The sequence below is a fragment of the Tachypleus tridentatus genome, chromosome 13, assembly GCF_004210375.1.
Source record: "Tachypleus tridentatus isolate NWPU-2018 chromosome 13, ASM421037v1, whole genome shotgun sequence".
Classification (NCBI taxonomy): domain Eukaryota; kingdom Metazoa; phylum Arthropoda; class Merostomata; order Xiphosura; family Limulidae; genus Tachypleus; species Tachypleus tridentatus.
This window is the reverse complement of record NC_134837.1, coordinates 44670514-44691735: the sequence shown is the minus strand read 5'-3', so window position 1 is coordinate 44691735 and position 21222 is coordinate 44670514. Positions and strand designations below refer to the sequence as shown.

The following is a 21222-nucleotide window of genomic DNA, read 5'->3' as shown; positions in this document are numbered from 1 at the left end:
GAAAAACAATACATTAATGGTGAATAAACTATTTACAAGAACCAAAAACTAGGTATAAAATCTTTAGTATTGTAATATTAATTCAGTTATAGCTTATGTTTGGGCATTTTAATTTTTCAAACCTTTTACATATATTTGATTTTTACTCCAATCTGTGTGTGGGAATTATTTGACATTTCAAATGTCACAATTTAGAGCAATTGCACATTTAGAACATCACTTGCTTTGCATCATTTTGGTATATTATAAGAAAAAAGATATCTCTTTTCAAAATAACTTTAGATATTAAAATACCTGATTTAAAAAATATTTGTTTGTGGAATTAGTGTAGTCACTTTACTGTCATCAAATTCATCAGGACTGTATTTTCATACTTTATTCATAAATTTTCTAATAATTACCTCTTAAATTAATACACTGGAATTAAAATGATAAAGTGGAATTTAATCTCTGCCATTTGGATACAATAAGATGTATAAAACAACACAGGAGTAGATTTAAAATATTTATATTAAAGTCTCTATTTGCATGTATGAAAGGACTTGAGTGGACAAACCGTGATATTAAAGACAACTATTGCCCTGAAGGTAGTTGGGATTTGAATGATGATGATAGTGATCCAATGCCTGAAGGAGGAAATGGTTTGTTGAAATATCAACTATGTGGTAACTTAAGATTACTGTCAAATATCAGAAATATAACTGTACTCCTAAATAGGATCTTAATGTAAAATGATAGTAAAATGTACACACTGTAATGTTTTGTTGGATAATTGTATCAGTATAAATACTGTTTATTTAAATTGGAAATATCTAAAACAACAGCTGGATGATTAATTCAATTAGCTCTGAGCATTGAAAACATTGATTATGTCAGAAAATAATTGGTCAATCAAAATTGATTGAATCCAATAGCATCATGAAAACAATTAACTAATTGAGATTTGTTTCTTATTATTACTCTATCTTTTTTATTATTTCAATATACAAGTAATTGAAGTATTGCCATTATGATTATTTTCAATAAATTTAAAGTTCAGGTTGCTATGCTCAATTGATTAGTGTAATGACTTAACAAAAATCACAATTTGTTGTTTCTGATTGTTACTTGTTTCAATTCCAACAAATCAAGTCTTATGTAAGACTGATTATATAAGAATCAATTAATGAGCCTAATGCAAATTTTGCTTATTGCCCACCACTGGCTACAACCATGGATCATTGTGTGTTGCCTGTATTAGTTTAGGTGAAGTTGTTCTATATTAAGTTAATTTGCTCTGTGAGATACAGACTGATAAGTACTGAAAACAAAAAGTTATTTAGTGTTACAGTTGAAAAGGTTTAACTGTTCAGTAATTTAAAGGTAGTTTTTCATACTGGTGTTTGTTTGTTGTTGTTGTTTGATTTTGCCTTTTAAGCAAATAATTTCTACCTGTAATTATTTCTTTGATTTTTATAATATTTTAATATTATGTATAAATCCCAGTCACTGAAAAGTACTAATAACAATTTATTTTGAACAATATGAATTTATTCCTTTTTAATTGTTACAGATTACTCCCCCTCAAAATGGAGGTATAGTTTTTATAGCTTGAACTTGTATGGATTTTTCTCGATGTTATTGTATTTTGTATGGTTTTCTATTAAAATTCTACATTCAGATCATTCTCATGTCCAACAGTTTGTTTCTGTGTACTTATAATTTAACCTTTTCATGATGTATTACAGATAGTTTGCAGATTCATGATAAATTGTTTTGGTAAATTTTGTTGGGGAACTTCCTTTCATCATGTGATATTTTTTTTGTTTAATTTTTTTATGCATTTCCAAAATAACACCATGATGATAGTGGATGATTCAGTTCCAAATTGTTTGATTTTTCTTTTATCAAAATATTTCACTGCTTGAGGTTTTGGCATTTTTTTGTGCTTAATTTATGAGTAGTTATCCTTAGCTTATAATCCCATCATTCAGTTGCTATTTTTTTTACAAAACATTTACTTGTACTATTTTTTTATTGTTTCACTGTTGAGTATAAAAATTTAATGTATTCATATTTTCAAATATATTTATTTAATAAGGTTCAGTAACCTTATGTATTTTGATGGGAATTATTCCATATGTTTGGTTCTGGAAGATTAAGCTCACTCTTTTAGAACATTAGTTGCTATTGATGTTAAGAAATGAAGTTTCTTTGTAATTGAGTGAAATTGATCATTTGTAATTTCTACTTATATGCTTGAAGATTCATAAAGCTATAGAAATTAATATTTTTTTTATTGTGATCAATATGTTAAATATATAGTTTAAATATATTTACTTGTAATTTTTTAAGAAAATGTATTAAATATTAACTCCTATGTTTAAGGAGCATGTAATGTGTGATACCAGTGGCTCAAATAAAGCACAGATATTTTTGACTGATAAAAAGATATCAGAGATTTGTTTTTAAAAGTAAAGGAATAATAAAGTGTAAACATATTAGTAATAGGGTATTACTAAATATTGGTTAGTATATTTTCTAAAAAATGTACATATTCTGTTAATATACTTCTACTAGTTAAGTAGGTTTTGGAATTATCTTAGATTGCAAAAGCTACTAATGGGTTCATTTCAGAATTAGATTACAAACATAATGTGAAATTATTTTTTATGTTTTTGACTTAAATTTTTTTATTTATGTGTGCTGATTTTTGTGAATGTAATGGGTGAACATATATTTCTAATTTTTATCTGTAACTAATATATAAATAATCGCTGTTTATCAGGAAAAAATGAGCATGGGACAAGATGTGCTGGTGAGATAGCAGCTGCTGCTAATGACTTTTGTGGTGTTGGTGTTGCTTTCAGCTCTCGAATTGCTGGTAGTTTTTACTTTTTTGTTTTTAATTGAACTTTGTAAGTGCTTAATTAAAATATCTATTGGATTTGCACTTTTTTGAAATTTCTTTTCAGAGAAAACTTATGCAGTGTAGGCTGAAAATGATTATAGAAATGTATGCATGTAAATTTTTTCCATCACATTTATAGATAGTTGCAATTTGAATTTATTTTCAAGTGATAATAGTTAGTATATAGGTATAATGATATGAAAACTTGTTTATGGTAAAAAATTCTAGCAAACAAATTACTTTAATGCAGTTTGAAGTTTTTAATGCACTATTGTTATCCATTTGCTGCAATGGTAATTAAAGTTTAATGCTAGTGTGCATAGTGTTTTGAGTTTCTTAAATAGTATGAATATCTGCTTCATCTTTTCTGTCATCTTACCATTATTTTTATGCCATAATTAGAAAAAAACCTATACATAATAACTATTTGTTAGTCTTACATTCACAAAGGTTAAGAAAAAAATGAATACATTTTTAATTTAAAAAAAAAGAGAAGGGATTTTGAAATTTTAGCAAGAAGTTATGAAAGAGTGCATGTGCAAAAATGTCTTTTGCATAATTTACACAGCTAAAACAGTTTACTTGTTCATTATCCCAATTAAGTTGTATTGAAAAAAAATTTTAAACCCATTATTATTGTGCCTGTTTGTAATTTGTTTTTTAATCCAAATCTGTTGATATAGATAATATTCTATAGATATTTTTTACAAACACCAGTGATAAAAAACAACAAACATAGGACAATTGTTTGTCATTGCACAGGTTTACGTGCCTTAGATGGAACCATGACTGACAGTCTAGAAGCAACTGCTTTCAATTTAAACATGAATATCAATGATATATATTCATGCAGGTAAGAAAAATCACATGCATTAATTTTTTTATTTTTTATTTTTTTTATAAGTAAACAGAAATTTTAATTTTCATTTAACATTCCTAAAGATCTGTTTTTGATAGGCTGAATAAAATGTTTTTAATGGACAGTAATTTCAGTTGTACAAATAGTTGGAAATTAATCTAGTAACACCCAAAATAACTTATATTAAAAAAATCTTACTTCCATTCCAAAATTAATGAATCTAAAACGTATGTTATGTGCTAATGTGAGCTTAGGTGTAAGCTACATAAATTGAATGCAAACAAAACTGTAATATGTGAAAATTAATTTATAATAGTTTACATGTGCACCACAGGATAACTATTCAGTAAAGGTATAAAAATGTGTTAGTGCATTTCTACAATAATTATTGGTGTTGAAAAATCACCCAAAACATTCCATGACTTATGACACAACAGCAAGGCAAGACGAGCACTTGAAATGCTACAGATGGACATCTTATACTCTTGCAAGAAACCTGATTTTCTCTTATGTGACCGTTACAAGGTTGTTGAGGTGATTCAGGCAGTCTGAGGTGGACAAAAATTATTTTAAAATGGTACATTCTCAACTACTGTAGAGTTCTTTTCTCAAACAAAAACAGATTAATTTTATACAGATCTGAGAGCAGAGTCCATGTGCATCATAGCAAATATTATAAATTGTAATAGTGTGCATTTTTTTATACTTAACATTATGGTTTTATTATCCTTGGTGTCATATTTAACAAAATATCCTGACACACAAGTTCTAAACTACTTGGTAAACCTGCAGCATTACCTTATTGAATTACATCATGCCCAAGCTTGGTCAACAGTATACCTCATGAAGTTTTTTTTCAATATTATGCATTCTAATAAATTTCTAATTTTTATGTTTTAGTTACTTTTAATAATATTAAATAAATAATAGATATGGGAAAACAAGAAATATATTAATCAGCTTCAAAAATTTCAAGAACCATCCTGCTTCCTCTTTTCTCCTCTATTTAAGCATTGATCTTGACCCTATATGGAATAGACAGTAATGTTTTTACTCTGCAAGTCATTCACATATGTGATTTTTTAGTAATGGATTGATTGACCTTGAAATTTTCTATCAGTTACCCTTTGTTTGCACCTTCATGTTTTATCTGAGTATGATGACTGTCTTTGGTATATTTTCTTTTGTGCATCAATATATTATTACATTATACTATTAAGCACAGTAATGAATAAAAATAACAATAGCTTTTTGTAAAATCAAGCTCCTTATTATACTTCATACATTGAAAGTTAATCTAGGTTCTTTTTTAATCAAAAAACTATTTATTTATTTTTTTTGCAGAACCAAAATTTTCATCATATTTCATACATTGAAGGTTAATGTAGTGTATATTTTAATATCTAGTGTAGAACAAATGTCAATGCAGAACTGTGGCATTATGAACCACACAATGAATTAAATTTTAACATGCAATTATTGTGCTATTATTGCTTTTGCTTAAAGTTGGACTATATGGTTTAAAACATAAATATACAGGTGACAGATGTGCATCAATTTATTTTTTATATTTATATAGTTAATGTGAATTGCATATTAAGTATTAAAGTTTATAGTATGATTAATTTTTGTTGATAGTTGGGGACCTGAAGATGATGGGAAAACTGTCGAAGGACCACATTATTTGGCAATGGTATGCTCGGAGTTAAATATGTAAATTTCAGAAACTCGTTTAAAATTTTGTATGTTCACAGTTTTAGTCATTTATTGTTTGATTATTTATTCAAATCAACAGATCCTAAGTGACGGCTCTAGGTAATTAGACAAGTGTAGTTAAAACGAATTGTTTCATTGAACAGCATTCAGCTTTGTTATGAACTGTAAAAATAATTTAATTTTAAGCTTCTTTTGTGATTATTTTTAGCTAAGTCTTGCACAGTTATTGTTTCATTCCTGTGTGTATAATGTAGAGATGTTAGTGTCATATGTTATTTCCATGTTTATTACAATGGGCTATTAGTACACTTGTTAGCATATTATGCAACTGTGTAGAAAATAGCAGATATTAAAAGAATATTCAGCACCATTCAACCAGGGAGAAAAACAAAATCAGCTGATTTCATATTATCAATTTTAGTTTCAAGGCATTGTTAGTTTGTTTTAGATAGAAGCCACATAGGATGTCTGTTGTGTTCATTGCAGAGATTCAAACCCTGGATTTCAGTAATTTAGATTTATAGATCTATTGCCTTCCTTCATGGGGACTTTAGTTGTAGCTTTCCTTTTTATCATTCAGTAGTATTACAAAAAATGCAATAAGTTTGTAAAGTGTTTTTCGTAGTAGTTCTTTGTTTTCCGGAGAGGTGAGTATCTATCTGAAATATGTTTTCTGGTTATGAAAATGTTAACTGTTAGAAAGTAGACCTCCATTTCTTTAACATAGAAGTTTAAGAAAGACCATCTAAAGTATTTTCAGAGTGAATATTTTATTTTGTATAAAACTCAACAGAATAGTTTTTTGTAAGTGCAGTGATTTGGGAATAATCTTTTCACTCTTTGTTTCTTAAGTGAAGAATTTCCCTTGTGCTTTACCTTTGTTGTGTAATCAGTCTAACATAGGAAATTTACTTTTGCATTTATTCCTTAAATTTGTGAAATAATAACCTCTTACTTAAAGTAACATACTTTGATAATTTACTTAAATAGTGCTCTTTAAAATTTATAAGATTTTGATACTAATATTTTTAATTTATTTTGATAATGTAAATCCCTTTAATTTTTACTATGTTTTATTTAATGAAACCAAAACGTCCCTTGCAAACTTCATTTTTCCTCAGTTCCCATGTGGTCTATAAACAGTGGTATGTTATGTGATTGCTACACTGACTCAGCACATGTTCATAGAAGTTCAAGGGCAATAATATACATTAACAATTGTACAAGTTTGGATTAAACATTACAAATAAAATCCATCATGTGTACTTACATGCAATTTAGTTTGGATATATTTTGTTTTGTTAAAATAAATGCAGAGTTAATATCTTGTTCACCTATGTATTTACTTATTTTATTCATTACCATTGTTTACTTAGACTTTTTCATGAAGTATATGCAAGATTTAAGTAGGAAGGATATAATTTAATGTTTTTAAGTTTATTTGCTAATGATGTTTTAATTTGCTGGTTCCATTCTGTGTCATAACTTGATGAAGGTGTGTTAGAATATTGATATATTATCTCCAAACAAATGGATGATGCCAACTGAACTTTCCAAAATATTAAACTTATGAAAGTTCACGTTATGTAAAGTAAATAACAGAGTGGTAACAACTGTGCTTTATTGAGTTTGTTTTGGAAGATTTGTGTAGTACTATAAATCATGTTAGAGTTAAGTAAGTTCAAGCCTTTAGTATCATTTGATCACTAAATTATGATTCTTGCTCTAAACCTGTTTACTTCTAACTACTTTTCCACTTATAACCTGTTTGTAGCAATTGCTTCAGGTGTACCCAGGTGTTTCTTTGTGACCTAGAGTATTTAAAATTTACAAGATTTTGATACTGATATTTTTAATTTCTTTTGATAATGTTATTCCTGTAGTGTGTATAATTGTACTTTAGTATATGTACATGTCTTAGAATGCCATTGGACACATTTGTTTTTAGGCTTAACTTAAAATTTTCTGGAAGTCCAGCTTGCACACTGTTTGGTTATTCCAGTTAAATTAAATTGTCTTAATTCATATAGAGTTATACAGAGTGGAAGTAACTATAAAACTGCAATAAGTGAAATCAAACCTTTTTAATGTAGTTTAGTACATTGTGATTTGCTTTTACATTGTATGATATAAAGAAAACCTTCTTTATTAAATATGAATTCTTGTGAATAAGAATATAGAGAATCCTTGCAGTTTGGAATCTGATTTAATGTAGACAGAATGTTAAGTGTAAGTATTGTTTTTCAGAAAGCAATCAAACATGGTATTGACATGGGTCGAGGAGGGTATGGTTCGATCTTTGTGGTTGCAAGTGGTAATGGAGGATCTAATGATGACAACTGCAACTTTGATGGTTATGCTAGTTCCATTTACACAATTACAATAGGTTTGGCTTTGTTTTAGAAAATATCTGTAAAAATTATATGATGTAGTTAACATATTTAAAATTGATATTAATAACTTGAAACATTCATAAGATTCTAGAAGTTTGATCATTACTCATTGTAGTTTGTAATTGTTTTGATATTGTAAGAACAAGTGAGCTGAAAAAAGTCTCTTTGCAATGCATAATGCAGTTTTGAATAAAAAGATTATATTTGAAATAAACAGTGAGCCATAAATATACATTGTTACTATCAAGTGAGCAAAATGTGATTAGTTAATCAGTTATCCAAATCTGTGACTGACTTTAATAATCTACTTTTGAATGTCTATGTTTATCCAAACAAAGTATGCTACAATGCATATTCTACATGTAATATGCATCATTTTTAAATTTAAATATCAAACTTCTTATTAAGCATGATTTTTTGTGGTTCTTTCTAGTTTACTTTGAATAAATTCAGGTTAATACCTTACATACAAAATAAATAAATAAATGTATGCAAGTTTTGTAGAAAGGTAAGCTTCAAGATTTAAAAGTTAACATGATACATCGATTCTGTTTTGGTCATACAGTTTATATTTGTAATTGATAAAAAATAAAATAAAAGGTTTGATAGAGTATTCAATAGAATGTTTTAGAACATCAGAAGCCAACACTAAATACAGCAGATTCTGTAGTCAGTTCCATACATTAGGCACAGTCATTGAACTCTTGTATGTATATATATATATATATGTGTTTTATTAGGAGCTGTTACAGAAAGTGGTGGTCTACCATTCTATGCAGAAGAATGTCCAGCAATGCTAGGTGTTACGTTCAGTAGTGGTAGTGTTTAAACTTTGACATTGTGAGTTGAGTTTATTCTGAGGGATTTGTAAAAGAAACAGAAGTTGGCTCTTCTGTTTTCTGCACTTACATATGTATGTAACAGAAAATATAGTCTGAAGTCATAAATTACAGATTTCTATGAACTTAATGGTGAAAGCTGTCTGCACTCTTTATCTTAATTTTATAATAGTTTCTATAAATTCGAGACATTGTGCAGTTAAAATTGTTTTTTTAAGATACATGTAAACAAGTTTTTTACTGTTTTTTAGATTAATTCTGATTTGACTTGGGTAAAATAGTTGTAGGTAGTAATTCTTTCTATTTTTTGGGAGATTTCTGACTGGATACAAATAAAACACTTGTATACAGTAGAACTTTTACTGTATTAAGGTTACTTATGGCTGGACACAAATAAACTATTTTTAAATTGCAATAGGTTTTATATTATTCAGGTGGCTTTTGGATAATTAAAAGTGAAACAGTTTTAAATTTTAAGTTTTACTATATCAAGGTTACTTATGATTGGACACAAGTAAAGTAGTTTTAAATTAAGTTTTATATTATCGAAGTTACTTTTGATTAGACATAAGTAAAATAGTTTAAATGTTGATAAGTTTTATTTTATTTCGGTTACTTATTCGATACAAGTTAAACAGTTTTATGTTATTTTATATAGGTTACTTATTCGATACAAGTTAAACAGTTTTATGTTATTTTATATAGGTTACTTATTCGATACAAGTTAAACAGTTTTATGTTATTTTATATAGGTTACTTATTGATACAAGTTAAACAGTTTTATGTTATTTTATATAGGTTACTTATTGATACAAGTTAAACAGTTTTATGTTATTTTATATAGGTTACTTATTCGATACAAGTTAAACAGTTTTATGTTATTTTATATAGGTTACTTATTCGATACAAGTTAAACAGTTTTATGTTATTTTATATAGGTTACTTATTCGATACAAGTTAAACAGTTTTATGTTATTTTATATAGGTTACTTATCCGATACAAGTTAAACAGTTTTATGTTATTTTATATAGGTTACTTATTCGATACAAGTTAAACAGTTTTATGTTATTTTATATAGGTTACTTATCCGATACAAGTTAAACAGTTTTATGTTATTTTATATAGGTTACTTATTCGATACAAGTTAAACAGTTTTATGTTATTTTATATAGGTTACTTATCCGATACAAGTTAAACAGTTTTATGTTATTTTATATAGGTTACTTATTGATACAAGTTAAACAGTTTTATGTTATTTTATATAGGTTACTTATCCGATACAAGTTAAACAGTTTTATGTTATTTTATATAGGTTACTTATTCGATACAAGTTAAACAGTTTTATGTTATTTTATATAGGTTACTTATTCGATACAAGTTAAACAGTTTTATGTTATTTTATATAGGTTACTTATTCGATACAAGTTAAACAGTTTTATGTTATTTTATATAGGTTACTTATTGATACAAGTTAAACAGTTTTATGTTATTTTATATAGGTTACTTATTCGATACAAGTTAAACAGTTTTATGTTATTTTATATAGGTTACTTATTGATACAAGTTAAACAGTTTTATGTTATTTTATATAGGTTACTTATTGATACAAGTTAAACAGTTTTATGTTATTTTATATAGGTTACTTATTCGATACAAGTTAAACAGTTTTATGTTATTTTATATAGGTTACTTATTCGATACAAGTTAAACAGTTTTATGTTATTTTATATAGGTTACTTATTCGATACAAGTTAAACAGTTTTATGTTATTTTATATAGGTTACTTATTCGATACAAGTTAAACAGTTTTATGTTATTTTATATAGGTTACTTATTCGATACAAGTTAAACAGTTTTATGTTATTTTATATAGGTTACTTATCCGATACAAGTTAAACAGTTTTATGTTATTTTATATAGGTTACTTATTCGATACAAGTTAAACAGTTTTATGTTATTTTATATAGGTTACTTATTCGATACAAGTTAAACAGTTTTATGTTATTTTATATAGGTTACTTATTCGATACAAGTTAAACAGTTTTATGTTATTTTATATAGGTTACTTATTCGATACAAGTTAAACAGTTTTATGTTATTTTATATAGGTTACTTATTCGATACAAGTTAAACAGTTTTATGTTATTTTATATAGGTTACTTATTGATACAAGTTAAACAGTTTTATGTTATTTTATATAGGTTACTTATTCGATACAAGTTAAACAGTTTTATGTTATTTTATTTCGGTTACTTATTCGATACAAGTTAAACAGTTTTATGTTATTTTATATAGGTTACTTCTGATTGGACACAAATGGACGGAAGTGGCTGTACTCGTCATCACACAGGAACTTCTGCAGCTGCTCCTCTTGCTGCTGGAATGATAGCCTTAATGCTAGAGGTCAGACCTTGTCTAACATGGAGAGACATCCAGTATATTTTTGTTCTTACAGGAATAAAGGTAAAAGAAAATACATGACAAAAATATCATTAAGAATAAATGTAAAAAGTTTATTTAGGGTGTGTTTTTATTATTCTTAAATAGTTATCTTCTTGAGCTGTCATCAGAAAATTGTCTGAATTATAAATACATAATTTTGTTTCCTCAAAGAAGTCAAAAAATGTTGCAGCCTTTGAATCTCATTAGATTATTAAGTTGGAGAATTCTGTGTTAATATGTATTGTCCCAGCTAGAATCAAGTGTTATCAGCAAGTCAAAGCATTAAGAAGCCACATGTTGTAATATCAAAGTGTCTAAAACTATAATTTTTGTTTTCTTGCTATTTGTATTAGATTGTCCCTTCATTCTATTTCACAAAAGTTTCCAGTAAATACTTATGTAATTTTTGAGGTCTTACAACTAAATCTATATAAGAAATATTAATCAAGTTTAGTAGTGTTTTGATGTAATTTTAATACTGTAATCTGTCTGATCAAAAAGAAGCTTCACTCATTTTGTGTACTAGTGAAAATATTTATACAACATATTCTTGAAAGCTCTATTTTTGTTTTAAGTTTCAATTTTTTTAAGCACTGTCACAACTGGACAGGAGTCTTCATCTGTATAACATCAATTTGTTTATTTTTAAAGCAAGTGAAGAGTACAATTCTACTTTATCTCTGCAATGCTATAACTGTTTTTATGTCTGTGTTATTAAAAATGTGGATAGCTAATTTAATTTATGAGATATGTGGAATTTTTAAATCCGTATATTCTGTATTAAGTGTTGACAAACATTAAACCTTATTTGGATGTAAAGGAGAAATGCTGCTTAAAACTGTTTCATCACTTTACTGTCATGTACTTGTGTTTTAGTATGTTCATGCACAGGTTTAATATGTGATGCAGAATTGATAATCCATGAACTTTGACAGTCAAAGGTTACTATGCTCACTTCATTTTAGAAAGTATTACAGATTATTACCACTGTGTGTAATTATATCTTTAAAAGTGATCATTTCAAATCCTGACGTAATTCTGCTTTTTTTTTTTTTTTGTTAGGTAAATTTACTGCACCAGAATATTTGGGAAAAAAATGCTGCAGGACTGTGGCACAGTAACTTTCATGGATTTGGTATTATTAGTGCATGGAGATTGGTTAGTGTGGCTAAAGTAAGTGATGTACCCTAATCTACTATGTATTTATGGTTTGTTTTTCATTGTTTAACGTGTTTTCATTTATAATATTGTGCTTGTATTGTTTTAAGTAGAGTAACACTTATATTATTGAAGGTAAATTGAAATAAGAATTTTTCCTTTTACATTACATATTAAACAGTAATTGGCTTTAAAATACAACAGTTACTATTAATCTATTTACCAAATGGCAGCATTGCTTTGATGATGCTTCACAGTGATCATCTTTGTTTTACAGCTCAGTAAAACAACTTGTTTGATAAGAAAGTTTTTTTAATAATGACATCATATATACAAAGTTATTTGAAATATTATTCGAATAATTCCACATTTTGATTGGTTAATTTGAAACTTTTTAAAGAAAAGTAAGACAGTTATTGTTAATTTAATCCTTTCACAACAGGTCACGGGTTAAAAGCCATGCTTTTGCATTTGTTGACTTACATTCAAAATTTTATGGAACTAATATTTATGAATTTGTCTTTAAGTTGGGAATCAAGTTGTAGATTGTAATTCAAACTTTTGTATTACATACGAGTTAATTTCTTAATTTAAAAGTAAATATTAAAAGAACATCTAAATATAGATGTCAGTAAGTTGTGGTATGTTGAATGCAGTACTGTTTAAAATTAGATGTTTGTGATGTCAAAATACTAAGTCTGTACTTTTGTACAAATTAGGAACACAAATTATTTATATTGACAAGCTAGAATATAAAATAAAAACCACATATCTTTCAAAATTACAAGAACCGATACACAATTTAAAACAGAAATCCACTGAAAAATCACCCATACTGGACTATACATTCTTTGGGACTCATCACATGAAACAAAACAAAAACTCAACATACTAAGAAACCAAATAAACACAGCTGTAAAACTATGCTCACCAGATAAAATAAATGGTGAATTAGACAAAATAAAACAATACTTCATCAACATCAATAAGTTTTCTCCACAAACTGTAGAAAACATTATACACACACACCTAGACAAAAAGCAAAATCAACTAACAAAAGTAAATATATCCCACGATTTAAAAAATCACAAAATCATATTCTGCTGCATATCATATATTCCCGATATCAGCAGAAAAATAACCAACATTTGGCAAAAACTAATAACAAAATATGACATTCCAGTTAATACTAAATTTATTCAAAAAACAGGCACAAAACTAAGGTCTGTACTATGTAAAAACTACACTGACAAACACCACACCAACATTATTTTGTAAAATACAATGTTATAACTGCCACAACTTCTATATTGGAGAAACAAGTAAAAAAATGGAAACCAGATTCAAAGAACACAAAAAGTCACCTTCACACGTTTTTGAACACTGCAAGTCAAATAAACACGACATAACCATAGAAAACACCCAAATACTAAATAAACAAACAAACATAAACAAATGCAAAATTAAAGAAGCTTTACTTATACAGCAACTCAAGCCCAAAATAAACCACTACAAAGGAACACCTTTATACCTATATTAATAAATATAATCAAACATCTAAGTACACCCTCTACATTCCTATACTCAGTTGCATAACCTCCTTCAAACATGGTGTCAGCTGTCAGTCAGTTACCTCTTTCTTTCTTTGTGAACTTGACGATGACTGAAGAAGGTTGAAACGTTGTTTGCTCCTCCACATAAATCTTATCAACCCATACCAGCCATTTTTACAAATATATTTTACCACATATCTGTATTTTGTTAAAATATGGCTTATGTACTGAATCAAACGCAGTGGACCCGCTCATGTTTTTCCATTTTCAGAAACGGTACCTTATATAATCTTACTACAGTATATGACATATTAATAACCAATCAACAGTTTAGAATATTCCCAGAGTGGTTTTCTCAGCCATTTTAATCTGTGTAAAACCTACTGTGTACTTTCAAAAAACGATTTCTTTTTACAAAGCTAAGTACATATTAGTTACTAAGCTTAATAAATTATAGTGGAATTCTATGGTATCAGCATAGCTATTTATGGTTTTTTTTTGGTTATTCTATTATAAAGACCTAAAAAAATTGTTTATTCTCCTTGTACAAAATCTTAATACTTAGCAACCTATTTTCAGCATCAATACTGTACAAGGGTTATGGCAAGAAATGCTGATTATTTGCTTTACTTCTTGATTTATGTTCTATAGTTTAAGAAAGATAAGTTTAATTTATTTCTAAGTAGCAATAATCTAAATACGTATATGTATAATAATTGAAATGTAACTATATATTACAAAATATTAGTCCACTAGAACGCGGCCAAGACACGGAAGACTACAGGTCAGTTTTATATTAGTGGATACGTAACATTTCTATTTTTGTGTTATAATATGTGGTCATTCTAGTACAAAAAAAGAACAATTTATATTCCTAATTTTTTTATGATGGTTATGAGGTTGGTTAAGTAAGACTACATAGTTATAGTATAGAAAATAATATAAAATATAAAGTCATACTGAAAACAAACATTTGAAATGTATTTATGAGGCTGTAGAGATAACACAAATAATATTTGAAAATTTTGAGATGAACAATAGTTTTTAATCATAACATGAAATCTCTGCACTTAGACTAGTAACAAAACAGTTTTCACAAACAAATCTTTAGTAAAAATATTTCATTACGAACCTGAGTTTTTGTTTACAATGTATTCTAATCTTTACTAAAAATATATCAAATTTTGTGAAGATACACATGCTGTATCAAAAGTTACAAAGTTACACATGTGCAAATGTGTGGGCAAACTTGTGAATTATACCACACCTGTTGTGAAAGGATTAAACACACTAAACAGAATGATGTACACTTCCAGCATAAATGTCTTAATTCTTTAGAATTTACAATAATATTCAACTTGAGTTAAGTAAGAAGTTTTGCACTCCCTAAGTGTTTTGTCAAATATAGGAGTAATGGCAAGAATATTGAATCTGGAGAATATTTTTTATTTGCTCCTTGTTTTATGTATTACTTTCAGCTGTCCTTGATGCTTGTCTTTCTGAGTGAGGTAATGGCAAAAAAAAACAGTTATAGCTGAATATACAGAGTGGTGCAAAAGTGATTGCACAGTTTTGTTTAAAACGTAATTTATAACATCTTACTTTGAAACAAAAATAATAAACTGGGTTTGGTTGTCTTTGTATTGTTTTCTGTTAAGTGTATAGTGATGTTTGTCCATACCTTGTTGTATTATAATTTTGCTCCAGTGTGAAGAGCTTTTTCTATTAGGAAAAGAAAAATTAGAAAAACTTTAGGAAGTTGGGAAACTTTATATTATATAATTCTTAACAGACAATAGTTGTATTAATATTTGTTTTCAGAACTCCATTAACAACAATTCTGAAATATAAGTATGGTTTTCTTCCAACCTAATATGAAATTTTGAAAATTATGGTTGAAAGAGTAATTTTAAGTGCAAGTTAATTTTATATACCAATGATATATTTTTTGCATGTTAATTAAAAACATGTACTTTTTGGAAACATTTTCTTAAGTTTCTTTGTTTCTTTTATAAAAAGTATCTAGTTTGTTAATAAATATTTTTGTGTTCCATGTTGAGTGCATGTACTGTGTACCTTTTTGAATTAAAGTAACAATAGTAACAGATAACAGTTAATGCATTCTGTTTTATTTTTGTGCACCTTAGTTCAAAATCTTATGCTTAGTTCCTACTGACAAAATAATGCTATTTATAATGAATTTTTATTAGTTTTAATTATTCTTGAATGTTGGGAGGAAGCATAGGAAATAAATGTATCTGAAATATCTAGAAAAACTTATTGATTGGCTTTTTGAACATATGAAGTTAAACATTTCTTTGATTCTGTAACACAGCTAAAACTTGTGTACAGTGTGTTAGTGATTCCCAATGGTTCAGTAGTGTATTAGAGGGATTATATGCTAAAATTGGGGTTCATTACTGTGGCACAGTACTGTTAGCCACCTGTACAGCTTTGCACTTAAACACAAGAACAAAGTTTTTGTTGTTGTTAGTCAATCGGAATCTAAGCAAAGAAACAATGCTGGTACAGCAAGTAAGTCGGTGGATTTACAATGCTAAAACCAGGGATTTGATTCCCCTCTGTGGAATAAGCTTATAGTCTGATGTGGATTTGCTATAAGAACACACATGCACACACACTTTTCAGTTATATTCAAAACAAAAAGAAAATAGAATGGACTCGATCACAAGTTAGTACTTTAATTTGAGATGTAATTCAGGTAGGAAATAAAAAAGAATGAGTACATTTATAAAAAGAAATGTAAGTAAACTGTTTCCCTTATATTTTTTTTCAATCTAATTACTTTCTTCAGGCCTGGCAATCAGTTCCATGGTTAACCACATACACAAGCCCTCAGGAAGAATTTGAGAGACAAATACCATGTTTCCCTGGAGAACTGGTAGTCAACATTTCTGGTAAGTTTGTATTCTACTCAATATGTATTATTATTATCATTACTATTTGTTGGGATATCCGAAGCAAAGCTTTCGAAGTATTTGAATGCTGTCTTTCTATAGATGAAACTTTTTTTATCTACTGTTATACAGTTCTAGGAATTTTTTAGTGATGGTTTTCACTTAATAAACTTTAGTGAGGTAAATTAATTTAGAAATCATTGTCACAAATATAATGACTAATTACATGTTCCATTTTCAATTTGTGCACTGTTTCAAAACTGTGTGTGTGGATTACAATTAAGATGGAAAATATGTGAAACTGTAATGTTAAAACTTGTTTATCTCTCATATGAGCAGCTGAGTCTTCATTGCAACCTAAAACTTGTTAAGCTGAATTGTAATTTGATGTGTTTAAAATGTATTACTATTACTAGTAATAATAATAGTAAAAGTTTATCTAAATCACTCATCATAGTTATCTAAAAATAGTATTTTGTGTATTGAGTTCATATTTAATTTTCATTATTTTCAAATACCCTGTAAAACCTAATTGTAACTTTTGTCTATAAGGGAGAAAATGTGGTACATAACAGGCATATTTGAACTTGGACATGTGAAGAAATATATATAAGAATATAATGTTTAAACAAGAACTGTATTTATCAAAATTTGTGACTTCATGCAAAATGTAAGATTAAATTTTTGTCCTTTATGTAGTGTCCAAAGAAGATGCAGATTCATATGGTTTATTTATTGTGGAGTATGTACAAGTCAAAATGACACTTTCACATCCATATAGAGGGCATTTAGTCATCATGTTGCAAAGTCCTGCAGGAACAGTGTCAACTTTGACACATGTGAGACCTAAAGACAAGTAATTACACTTTTACTCTACTCAGTGTTAGAAATAAATGTAGACTGTAATTGTATGCTATACCTCAAGAACAATATAATGATGCTTATTAATTTATTGATACATAGATTATGATAGTGTAGAATCTGTTAACTTGTTTTGTTTTTTACTTTACATGAACAAAGTGAATAGATGGTAATGAACTCATCTAAATATAAGTGTTAATGTTACATATGGCTTCAAAACTTGTCATTCCAGAAAACATTACAATAGGAGAGCAATTTATACAGAATTTTCTCAATTTTAATTATGATAGTTTCATTTGTGGTTGTTAAACAATGTTAATTTTAAGTGATAATCACTTGTCAAACTAACCAATATGTATTGTTTACTTGGTAGTTTTAATTGAAAATAGTTTCTAAATGAAAAAAGAATTAATGTTTTTGCAACATTAAAGCAAAATAATTAAAATTATTCACAAACACACCCCTAGTTCTATATTGTCAAAATCACTGTTAACTCTTCCCAGAGCATTATAATACAATATGAAACTTTCTACAACCAACTTTAGCTCATCTCTATTATAGTAAATGCAAAAATGGTCATGAAGAATGTTCTTTAACTATAGAAAATTTTTCCAAATAATTGATGCTGCTTTATCTGTAAAATATGAATAAAATTATAAAAATAAATTGTTTAAATCCAGAAATGTTTCAAGAAAGTTATAAAGTGAAAGTGTGAAAGTTTTTGCCTTCATCCTACTTAAACACCTCAAAGCATTTGCATCTAGTTTTATTAAGACTCAAAAACTGTTTATTAGATTGTATCAAGATTTTATAATTTGGAATAGTTGCAAATGACATCAAGTAGTAGACAATATAATTAAGAACTGCTATTGATAGCTAATTGTGTAGTCTTCTTGACCAGAGGTTTGATGGTTCAGGTGAGGTTGAACAGTTATTTTTAGGAAAAATAAAAACCCAAAGGAAATTACATTTAGCATACTTCTTTTATAAGTAGAATTTCTTGGTGTCAGTATTAAATGCATTGTTGTCACCATATTAGATGGAGGAAAATTTGTGTCCTAAACTTGGTAATCCATTATTTCTTTTTATTGTTGAAACAAAATATTTAAAAACAAACTAAATATTAATTTCATGGGCCTGATAACAAGTGTAATTTAATGTTAATCTGTTTTAAGAGAATGCTCTTAGATTCTAAGTTTTCAAAATAGATGTAGATATATGAAATAATTCTGATGCAAGGTTTGAGTTTTATTATACTTGTCATGATCAAAAATAATATTATAGAGTATTAGACAAATAATAACTAGGTTTAGAAGCAAAATTTAAGATTTACATTGCGAAAGATTAATATAAATGAGATCATAATGGTACATGGCTTCAAAAACTAAAAATATGATTTCATGTGATTCATAATTTGCTTTCATATAGTTATTAGTGTATTACATCACACATTGCATAGTATGATTTGTTGTAGTCTTAGGGCAGTTATAGCAAATTAAACTGAAGGTAAGTGTTGTGCTTAGCCATATACTGTCATAAATCACTGCATCATGTTAAGTTGGCATTGTATTATTTTGTGTGTATGTAAGAAATCTTTATTATGAATTTTGCACTGTATTACTTATGTTGATTTCTGTCATAAATGTATTCATAATTTTGGTACATTTAGCATTGTAAAAGCCTCCTGTCAAAATTGGTCTAAAGAAATTATTACTCAATGTATAAAAGTTGTTAATTTACAAAACGCATGATGTACACAAATGAATGGTGGGATTTGTAGAGCACATTGGTAAAAAACAGATACTCACTGTGTATTGAACTTTAATTTATTTGATTCATAAACTTTAAAAGTTTTGTAAATGCCATTTTATACATTTCAAAAGGTTTTTAAAATGGTATTACACAACTCCAATTTGTACACCTTAACAGTATTAATCAGTTTCTCTCCATACTTTGTCAAAAACCTCTTGTATAACAATTTCAATTGCTCTAATGATGCTTTGGTAAGTTAATCCAATCAACAATCTTTTCCCTGTACACAATGCTCTTTATATAACCTTAAAGAAAGATGTCTAGAGGCATGAGTCGGACTCCTTGGAAGCCATGCAGTTGTCCCATTTCTACTGATCCATCAGCTGCAGGACCTGGCATTCAGAGCCCTATAATCAGTCTTGAACTATCTTCATATGTTGTTTTCATGTTGCACTTTCTTATAAATTGTTGTTGGATCAACTTCATGGACTTCATTTAGGCTAACCACAGAATGCATGTTTACCTTTCCTTGAATGGTACTCATTGGAACACATCCCTGCAAAATGAAACACTACTTTTAACTAAACTTCATAGGTGTATAAATATGTGGATAGGTGTATAATGCTGGGTATTGTAGTAGAAACCCAACTGTTCATTTGTGTACAGCCAGTATGTGTATGTTATTCATATGTGAACTCAGCCAATACTACATTGAGTATTAAATTAGCACACTGTGTTTTATAGTTTAAACATACTCATTTTTCTTGTTATCCTTTGCATTTTAATTTTGTGTAGGTGTTATAAATATATTTCTTGTGTGATATCATTCTTGTCCTTGCATACTTTAGAAATTTCATCGCCAATTTTGTTATTGATAATAATACTGATTTGTAAATAACTTTTTAAATTTGTAAAAAAAAAAAAGTTGAATTCTAGTAAAATTGTTCCCTCCACACACAAGATTTGTTTTTCCAGTTTTGTGCTGACATTTTTTACAATGCATGCTTCAAGCAGTCTGTACAACCTTTCCCATCCTACTGGAATTAAAGATTCCAACATGTCATCTCTTTACCAATAGTAGAGCACCATCATTATGTGACTCCCTCCCTCTATGTGCCATTACCAAACCATCACTTTTTGTTTAGCAGTGCTCTAGCTCAAACATCTTTCTTTTGTTACAGTTCTACTACAGAGTGGTTTACCTTAGTTTAACTTCCATTTCTTTTGAAAGCATAAATTCCAAAGTTTATATTACCACTTTGGGTCCATTTCATTCATGTCCTACTTCAGGACACTCCTTGAGGGATTTATTGGCATTTATGTGTTGGGATATTTTGATTGTTTGCCCACATCCCAAGTTTGCCACATCTAAATCCACCTCCTGTCCAAGCAGTTTTGTGAGAACATCTTCTCACTCTTCATTTACATGTTGGCCCGTTTGTTATCTTTGGCTCTGGCCCTGCAAACATGATTTTTTGTTCTTGTTGGTAAGACCTTTTAGGTCATAATGCTGTATTGTCAAAGACCTGTTTCTGAGCTTCTTGTCTGTGAGATTTACCTTTGCATGGCCCCATTTTTGAGATGTTGTGTATAACATGATTCCAGAGTTTTTGGAGTTAAGAGTCACTTTGATAAAAACAGCAAAAAACAATTCACTCTTTCTTTTCTAGCAGACCATTTGTCCCAGTAGGAGCTGAACATGACACTGATTCCTGTTTTCTGACCTTTCCATTTTAGGCTTTTGTCTGTTCTTTTTTTCCACAGTGCTACTGTTTGTCATTTTTAAAAACAATGTATAGTATGCCAACAATGATATCAACTAATGGCTTTCATTCATTAG

General features: G+C 28.1%; 1 pseudogene across 1 annotated transcript in view; it reads left to right on the top strand.

Annotated features, from left to right (window-relative positions):
• The window catches only part of LOC143241130 (proprotein convertase subtilisin/kexin type 7-like), a 53181-nt pseudogene that overhangs the window by 12393 nt on the left and 19566 nt on the right, over positions 1-21222 (top strand). Inside the window, exons 4-10 of the transcript XR_013022193.1 lie at positions 540-641; positions 2768-2863; positions 8599-8679; positions 10974-11161; positions 12203-12313; positions 16667-16769; positions 17469-17625. The product of XR_013022193.1 is annotated as a proprotein convertase subtilisin/kexin type 7-like (transcript). The remainder of the gene's footprint in view (positions 1-539; positions 642-2767; positions 2864-8598; positions 8680-10973; positions 11162-12202; positions 12314-16666; positions 16770-17468; positions 17626-21222) is intronic.